Below are 9,611 nucleotides of genomic sequence, written 5' to 3'. Positions count from 1 at the left end.
TGCGGAAACTATGGATGTGTGTGTGCAAGATCCTCCTAAGAGTGATGTTCATATCCACAATACAAAAGGCGTTTCAATGCACCGGTATCTATAAATAGAAATGCGACTGTTGACAATAGATGGGTGGTTCCTTATAATCCTTAGTTGTTGCTAAAATATGATTGTCATATAATTGTTGAGGTGTGCAGTAGCATTAAAAGTATTAAATATTTATACAAGTATGTGTACAAAGGTCCAGATCGAGTAGCAATGGAGGTTTATAGAGGATCAATTGTAGATGAAGTCCAACAATATATTGATGCTAGATGGATTTGCGCTCCGGAGGCTTTATGGAAAATATTTAGATTTACACTTTATAGAATGAATCCAAGTGTAGAAAGATTACAAATTCATTTACCAAATCGTCATCAGGTGCGCTTCTATAAGCATCAGAACATAAGTGATGTATTAAATGATGACAATGTCTCCAAAACCATGCTCACGCAATTCTTTGCACTAAATTGTCGAGATCCACATTCTAGAAGTTATTTGTATAGAGAAATTCCACAACATTATTGTTGGCATAACAGACAAAAGGAATGGTACCCAAGAACGTCAAGGAAGAAAGTTATTGGTCGAATTTATACTGTATCTCCTTCAGAAGTTGAAAAATTCTTCTTGCGTATTTTGTTATCCCATATAAGAGGGTCAACCAGTTGGGAATACCTATTATCATCAAATCAAACATATTGCCCCACATTTAAAAAAGCAGCTGAAAAATTGGGATTTTTAGAAAGCGATGATAGCATTCATGAATGCTTAGTCGAAGCATCAAGTTTACAGATGCCTTATGCTTTAAGGAGGTTGTTTGTGACCATATTATTTTTTTGTGAACCAACTGATGTTCGAAGTCTCTGGAATGAGTTTTATATCTTTATGGCAGAAGATTATACTTTAAGAAGCACTTCTATGGGCATCAACGTTAATATGCTATTAAGGGATTTGAATGAACTTCTTATTCAACATGGTAAAACAATCAATGATTTTGATTTACCAGCATTAACATTGGATGCATTTGAAAATACTTCAGTACCAAGAATTATACAAGAAGAGTTATCAATACAAATACCTAATGAAGATGTTGACAATGTACAAAGATTGAATACTGACCAGTTGATCGCTTTCAATACCATTTTAGATGTAATTCATCGTAAGCAAAGTCAAGTATTTTTTTTGGATGGACCAGGAGGAACCAGTAAAACATTCTTTTACTGTACATTAATTGCATATTATAAAAGTAAAGGAAAAATTATTTTAGCTACAACCTCCTCTGGTATAGCTGCAACATTATTACCTGGTGGTCGAATTGCACATTCTCGATTTAAGATACCTATTAATGTAGAAGTTGTTTCCTTTTGTTCAATAAGCAAACAATCTGATCTTGCAAAGCTACTAAGAGAAACAACCGCAATTATTTGGGATGAAGCACCAATGACTAATAGATATGCTTTAGAGGCATTAGATAGATCATTAAAGGACATTCTAGATTGTGATGCTCCATTTGGGGGGAAAGTGATGATATTAGGAGGAGATTTTCGCCAGGTACTACCAGTTGTTCAAAAGGGTACAAAGGCACAAATGATTTCTACATGTATTGTTAAGTCTCCTTTATGGAGTAACACAAAGGTATTGCATTTACAACAAAACATGCGATCATTGCAAGATCACAATTTTGCAGAATACCTCATGCGCATTGGAGATGGGATTGAACCTACAATTCTTGATGATATGGTGAAAATACCCCATGAACTAGCAATACCATGGGAAGGAGAAAGTTCAATACAAAAACTTATACAAGAAACATTTCCCCAATTGTAATTTCATACATGGGATGCATCTTATATGGTTCAGAGAGCCATATTGACTCCAAAAAATGAAGATGTTGAAATACTCAATAACATGATTATCGATCTTTTTCTAGGAGAACAACATAATCTATTGTCATTTGATGAAGTTGAAGGAGACACACATAGTCTATACCAACAAGAGTACTTGCACTCCATTGCTCCAGGTGGCTTGCCACCTCATATTTTAAAGCTTAAAAAAGGTGCACCATTAATGTTGTTGCGAAACATAGACCCTAAATCTGGGTTATGTAATGGGACGAGATTATTGTGTCGTGGGTTCTACATGAACATGTTGGATGTTGAAATCTTGACAGGTTAACATGCTGGAAAAAGATCTTTCTTACCAAGAATTAAACATAAAACAACAGAAACTGCAGGTCTCCCATTTGTGCTTATTAGGAAACAATTTCCTGTGAAATTAAGTTTTGCCATTACTATAAATAAATCACAGAGACAAACTATACCTAATGTTGGAATTTACCTTCCACGTCAGGTTTTTAATCATGGTCAATTATATGTTGCACTATCAAGAGGTGTTTCTCAAGCTTCAACAAAAATTCTTATTAAAGAAGGACACCTTGAGGGAAAAGATGGAAATTTTACAAAAAATGTTGTTTATAAAGATATTTTGTTATCACAAAATCAGGTATTGTTCGTTTTATTTATGTGACACATAAAGATAAGTATAGGTTATTGTTCTACTTACACTATTTCTTATATATATCAAAGGTAACATAATATACAAGAAGCCCTTAAAGTTGAATGAAGATAACAAAACAGGGCATTCACACATTTATCTACACAAACAGTGTGTGTATTTTACAATTTATTCATAATTGACCTTCTTTCGTAGGAAACAAAATATGTAAAGACAAGAACAATTATAAGGATGATCAATCATTCGCGTTGATTAAGCCAATTGACATCAAGGTATAATGATTCTACATAATGATGATGATAATGTCATTTTTTTATTCATAATGTATTATAAATTTATATTCTTAATCAAAGTATAATGATTTTACATAATGATGATGATAATGTCATTTTTTTATTCATAATGTATTATAAATTTATATTGTTAATATATTTGTGTGAATAATAAAACAAATATTTTATTTTAATTTTAATATTAAATATAAATACATATAAATGAACAAATAAAAAATGCGGATACACAGGCGCTCTCATACACAGGCGCGAGAGCACCTGTGTTCCCGCTAGTCAAGGTATAATGCTTTTACATAATGATGATGATAATGTCATTTTTTTATTCATAATGTATTATAAATTTATATTCTTAATCAAAGTATAATGATTTTACATAATGATGATGATAATGTCATTTTTTTTTTCATAATGTATTATAAATTTATATTATTAATATATTTGTGTGAATAATAACATTTTTTTATTTTTATTTTAATATTAAATATAAATACATATAAATGAACAAATAAAAAATGCGGATACACAGGCGCGAGAGCGCCTGTATTCCCGCTAGTCAAGGTATAATGCTTTTACATAATGATGATGATAATGTCATTTTTTTTATTCATAATGTATTATAAATTTAAATTCTTAATCAAAGTATAATGATTTTACATAATGATGATGATAATGTCATTTTTTTTTCATAATGTATTATAAATTTATATTGTTAATACATTTGTGTGAATAATAACATTTTTATTTATTTTAATTTTAATATTAAATATAAATACATATAAATGAACAAATAAAAAATGCGGATACACAGGCGCGAGAGTGCCTGTGTTCCCGCTAGTACTAATAATATTAATGTACCGTCCCGTCCCCGGGCGTTGACCAAAGTCAAAGTCAAGGCTAAAGTCAACAGATTGGCTGTATCAAGCGTCGCCTAGAGAAGGCGTCGCCAAAACAAGGCGTCACCAAGATAGGGCGTCGCCTAGATGAGGCGTCGCCAAAACAAGGCGTCGCCAAGATAGGGCGTCGCCAAGCAAGGCGTCGACGGTGTTACTCCCCGATACCCATGGGTAGGAAAGACCATGGAGGGAGTGACACCACGGGAAGGCCTAAGGCCTCGACAGCTCAGAACAGTGATAAAGAGAAGAGTAAGGTGGCTTCAAGGCCATAGTACTAACACCAGTAGGGAGTAGCCTGACTCGTGAAGTATCCATGCCACCTCAGGGAGACCCTTGGGATAAATACGACTCAAGAGAAAGTCATGCCCAGGGGAAACCAGGTGCAGGGTGTGAGAGGAAGGTGGAGACATTTCCAGGGCGAGTGAGTAGAGGTTGGGGCGCATGAGTTGGCACCCAAAAAGTCACCCCTTGCGCCAGATGCACTCCAAGGAATGAGGACTCCCACGATGAAATATCCCTAAGTTGGGTTACAGTGCTGTGAGGCCCTCCACGTAGAATAACGGTGAAGTCAGGAGAACACGTGGCGGGAAGAACAGAAACATCAATGTTTTCCAGATAGTTTGTCAGGTATGAGGTAATTAAGATTATTTCAAAGTAATTAAGTTTACCTTTCGAACGCTTTAAAGCACTTTAAAAACCTTAAGCGTTTTGAACGTCTTAAAGGCGCTGAACGTTTTATCCTTAAATGCGCTTTAAGACGCTTTAAATGCTAGAGACGTTGAAAGGGGGCTTTAGACGTGGGATCGAGGTTTTTTTGGGGAGAACACACACAAACACACTCTAGTTGCTTGCTCGCGCACCCACTGTACGCACAGGCAATTAGGGAGAAAAAGCATTAGTTACTCAGTAATTTAACCACCTTCAGAGCATTCATTTGCGGTGCTCCGATACGGGGGTGTGTCACTTTGATGTTTCTCGCCAGCTGACTTGATCGTCGGAGTGCAAACGGCCGCGAGGGCACCCCTTTGTTCACTTCTTTTTCAGGTATACACAGGCGGTGCAGAACGAATGTGCCCTAGCTCGCGAGGATAGGCCACGCGCAAAGACGTCCCTGGTCAACCGGCCGGAACATTTGGCACCCACCGTGGGGCCAATTTAAAACATCCGTCCCATCACAAGTTTCAGTCTGACAGTTCTAGAGAGTTTATCAAAGCCACCGTAACAACAAGAACATTGGGCCCTATTCGACACTTTGCGTTGAAGCATGAGGGCCACGAGACAAGGTTCAGCGCGCGCAATGACCATGCAGCAGGTCATGGACATGGTGCAGGGGCTGCAGGAGGAAATGGCAGAATTAAGGGCGGAGCAAGAACGCATGCAGGCGGATCTCGCGGCCTCTCAGGCGAGAAATGAAGAGCTTCATCGCACAAATGAGGAATTGCACCGTGGTTTCAGAAATAACCAAGGGCAACGCGACCCAGATGAGACCGAACGTCTCACCCCACCAAGGGAGTTTTCCACACCATTCTCGCAGGAGATTCTGGAAGCGGTGATCCCCAACACGTTCGCAGGGCCCAAGGTGATCTTCATTGGGATGGAGGATCCCGAAGCACATCTCACTGCGTTCCACACGCAGATGGTGCTAGTAGGCGGCTCCGATGCCGTAAGATGCAACTGACGGGAATGGCCATGGATTGGTTCATCAGCCTTCCAGATGGCCATATCACCTCCTTCCCACAGCTGTCGCGGTTATTTAGGGAGCAATACCTAGCGAACAGGGCCCCACCGCTCGTTTCGTATGATCTGTTCGACGTAAAACAATATCAAGGTGAGACTTTGAAGGAGTACATCAACCGTTTCGGGGCTCAAGTAGTAAAGGTTGGTACTACGGAAGAACCCATGATCGTGTACGCGTTCAGGAAAGGCATATGCCTTGGCCCCTTTTGCAAATCAATCATTCGCAATCGCCCCAGGACCTGCGCTGAAATAAGGCGTCGCGCAGTGGAGCATATCGCCTCTGAGGGAGAGGTGTGCGAGAAGCGCACGAGTGTCGCACCCACACGCCCGAGAGCACAGACACGGGCTCAACCCGTCAGGGTCAACGAGACCACAACGGGATGGAAGAATCAGGAAGGGAGACACCTCTACGAGGCGAGAAAACCCCAACCCAGGGGTCAAGCGGGAGGAAATCGTCCGGCCAGGGAAAGGGCCAGACCAACAAGGTACGACTTCGTGGTGGAGTTGAAGGACCTGATCGTCGTACCCAATATAGCCGAAAGATTGAGATGACCAGTGAAGTCTGACAAGGTGATGGGGCCTCGCAAGGACTCTTGGTGTGAGTTTCACGAAGCCTTTGATCACCATATCAACAACTGCTTATCGTTGGGTTACCAGTAAGATGAGTTAGTAAAAAGCGGTTTCTTGAAGGACTATCAAGCACATGAGATGTCGGTCCATGGCGAGGTTCGCACCATTTATGGTGGTTTTTTCGGAGGAGGACCCACTACATCCCAACGCAAGAAATATGCGAGGGGAGTAAATTCGATTGACGAAAAAATCTCAGGTGACCCGTGGGAGTCAGACCTCGTGTTCACGAGGGCGGACCTACGAGATGTTGTCCCACACGACAATGACCCCGTGATCATTTCGGTTGTCACGGTTGGAAGAAAGGTGCACAGGGTTCTAGTCGACCAGGGAAGTTCTGCAGATGTTATGTTCTGGTCGACATTCAACAAGCTACGGTTGTCTCCCGACCTTTTGAGGCCCTACACCAGGTGCTTGTATGGGTTTGCTGACAACCAAGTGGAAGTACGTGGCTACTTGGAGTTGAGGACGACATTCACAGATGGAGCGGCCTCACGTACTGAAAGCATCTGGTACTTAGTTGTAAACACCAATTCAGCTTACAACATCCTGATGGGCAGACCGGCGGTGAATAGGCTGAGAGCAGTAGCCTCCACGTGCCACATGAAGATGAAGCTGTCGGACCTTAGTGGCAAGGTGATCGTCATCAAGTCAAATCAAGAAGAAGCGCGAAATTGCTATGAAAACAGTATGAAACACAAAGAGAGGTGTGTTCGTGGTGTTCGAGCGACCACCGAGTTCAAACACGGCAATGGAAGTAGAGCCCTTGAAGGAGGCGACGCCTGCAAAGTCAACACCTGCCGAGGCCACACTCGTAGGGGCGACGCCTAGAGCAGACGCGCGCACAGAGGAGAGGCATGACGACGCTTCGCCCGTGGAAGAGGCGTCGCCTAGAGAGCACTATAAGGCGACGTCCCCAAAGGAAGATAGCAGAGACCAACCAGCGGCCAATGTGGTGGAGAGACAGATTGGCGGCAAAACGTTTATGCTGGGGCGTTTGTTGAGCCAAGAAGAACAGGACGGAGTGGCGGAGGTGATTTCACGCCACTTAGACGCTTTTGCGTGGTCTGCCTCAGACATGCCGGGCATCGACCCCGACTTTTTATGCCACCATCTTAGCATGGACGCCACGGTTCGCCCTGTGCGACAGAGGAGGAGAAAGTTTAACGAAGAGAGGCGCCTCGTGGTAAAGGAAGAGACACAAAAGTTGTTGAGTGCTGGACACATCCGAGAAATACAATACCCCGAGTGGCTGGCCAACGTCGTTCTGGTAAAGAAAGCAAACGGGAAATGGAAGATGTGTGTGGACTTCACAGATTTGATCAAGGCGTGCCCCAAGGATTCCTATCCACTACCCAGCATCGACGCCCTGGTGGATAGTGCCTCAGGTTGCGAGATGCTGAGCTTCTTGGACGCTTTTTTAGGTTATAACCAGATCAAGATGCACCAGAGGGACGAGGGTAAAACAACATTCATGACAGATACATGTAGCTACTGCTACAAGGTGATGCCGTTTGGGTTAAAGAATTGTTAGGCAGGAACGTACAAGCCTACGTGGATGACATGGTGGTTGCCTATGTTAGGCAGAGGTTAATGAATAAGGTCCTGGCGCCTATGTTAGGCAGGAACGTACAAGCCTACGTGGATGACATGGTGGTAGCTTCCCGCGACAAGAGGCAACATACAACAAATCTGGAAGAATTGTTTTCCACCATCTCAAAGTATCGCCTCAAACTGAACCCTGAGAAGTGTGTCTTTGGGGTTGAGGCGGGAAAATTTTTAGGCTTCATGCTTACTGAGAGGGGAATTGAGGCAAACCCTGATAAGTGCGCAGCCATAATCGCTATGAGGAGCCCGACATTAGTGAAAGAAGTGCAACAACTAACAGGGCGAATGACAGCATTATCAAGGTTCGTTTCCGCAGGACGAGAGAAGGGGCACCCCTATTTCTAGTGCCTCAAGAGAAATAGCTGTTTTGCATGGACTGACGAGTGTGAAGCAGCATTCCTCAAGTTAAAAGAATACTTGGCGACACCACAAGTGCTTTGCAAACCAGTGGCAGGCGTGCCCCTCCGACTTGACTTTGCGGTAACAGAGCGGGCCATCAGTTCTGTGCTAGTCCAGGAGCAGGACCAAGTACAGAGGCCCATCTATTTTGTAAGTAAAGCCTTGCAGGGCCCGGAGACGAGGTATCCATGATAGGGCGTCGCCAAAACAAGGCGTCACCAAGATAGGTGGTCGCCAAGATAGGGCGTCGCCAAGGAAGGCGTCGACGGTGTTACTCCCCGATACCCATGGGTAGGAAAGACCATGGAGGGAGTGACACCACGGGAAGGCCTCAGGCCTCGACAGCTCAGAACAGTGATAAAGAGAAGAGTAAGGTGGCTTCAAGGCCATAGTACTAGCGCCAGTAGGGAGTAGCCTGACTCGTGAAGTATCCATGCCACCTCAAGGAGACCCTTGGGATAGATAGGACTCAAGAGAAGGTCATGCCCAGGGGAAACCAAGTGCAGGGTGTGAGAGGAAGGTGGATACACTTCCAGGGCGAGTGAGTAGAGGTTGGGGCGCATGAGTTGGCACCCAAAAAGTCACCCCTTGCGCCAGATGCACTCCAAGGAATGAGGACTCACACGATGAAATATCCCTAAGTTGGGTTACAGTGCTGTGAGGCCCTCCACGTAGAATAACGGTTAAGTCAGGAGGACACGTGGCGGGAAGAACAGAAACATCAATGTTTTCCAGATAGTTTGTCAAGTATGAGGTAATTAAGATTATTTCAAAGTAATTAAGTTTACGTTTCGAACGCTTTAAAGCACTTTAAACACCTTAAGCGTTTTGAATGTCTTAAAGGCGCTGAACGTTTTATCCTTAAATGCGCTTTAAGACGCTTTAAATGCTAGAGACGTTAAAAGGGGGCTTTAAACGTGGGATTGGGGTTTTTTTTTTGGGAGAACACACACAAACACACTCTAGTTGCTTGCTCGCGCACCCACTGTACGCACAGGAAATTAGGGAGAAAAAGCATTAGTTACTCAGTAATTTGACCACCTTCAGAGCATTCATTTGCGGTGCTCCGATACGGGGGTGTGTCACTTTGATGTTTCTCGCCAGCTGACTTGATCGTCGGAGTGCAAACGGCCGCGAGGACGCCCCTTTGTTCACTTCTTTTTCAGGTATACACAGGCGGTGTAGAACGAAGGTGCCCTAGCTCGCGAGGATAGGCCACCCGCAAAGACGTCCCTGGTCAACCGGCCGGAACAATTAATAATACTAATAATACTAATAATATTAATAATACTAATAATACTAATAATATTAATAATACTAATAATACTAATAATATTAATAATACTAATAATACTAATAATATTAATAATACTAATAAGACTAATAATCTATACCTATATATAAAGGGGATTCCCCTCTTAACTACCATCTTATTTTATTTTAATTTTATCTCTATCTTTCTATCTTATTATTTTATTTGTCATTTTGTGAAGAGTTTAAATTTTATAAC

General features: G+C 42.4%; 1 pseudogene; it reads left to right on the top strand.

The window, feature by feature from the left end:
- Window positions 1-249: 249 nt before the first annotated feature.
- LOC137816960 (uncharacterized) lies at window positions 250-2,556 on the top strand (annotated as a pseudogene).
- Window positions 2,557-9,611: the final 7,055 nt, after the last annotated feature.

This window comes from Phaseolus vulgaris, unplaced genomic scaffold (assembly GCF_000499845.2).
Source record: "Phaseolus vulgaris cultivar G19833 unplaced genomic scaffold, P. vulgaris v2.0 scaffold_14, whole genome shotgun sequence".
NCBI classification, from domain to species: Eukaryota; Viridiplantae; Streptophyta; class Magnoliopsida; order Fabales; family Fabaceae; genus Phaseolus; species Phaseolus vulgaris.
This window is presented reverse-complemented; position numbering and strand designations above follow the sequence as displayed.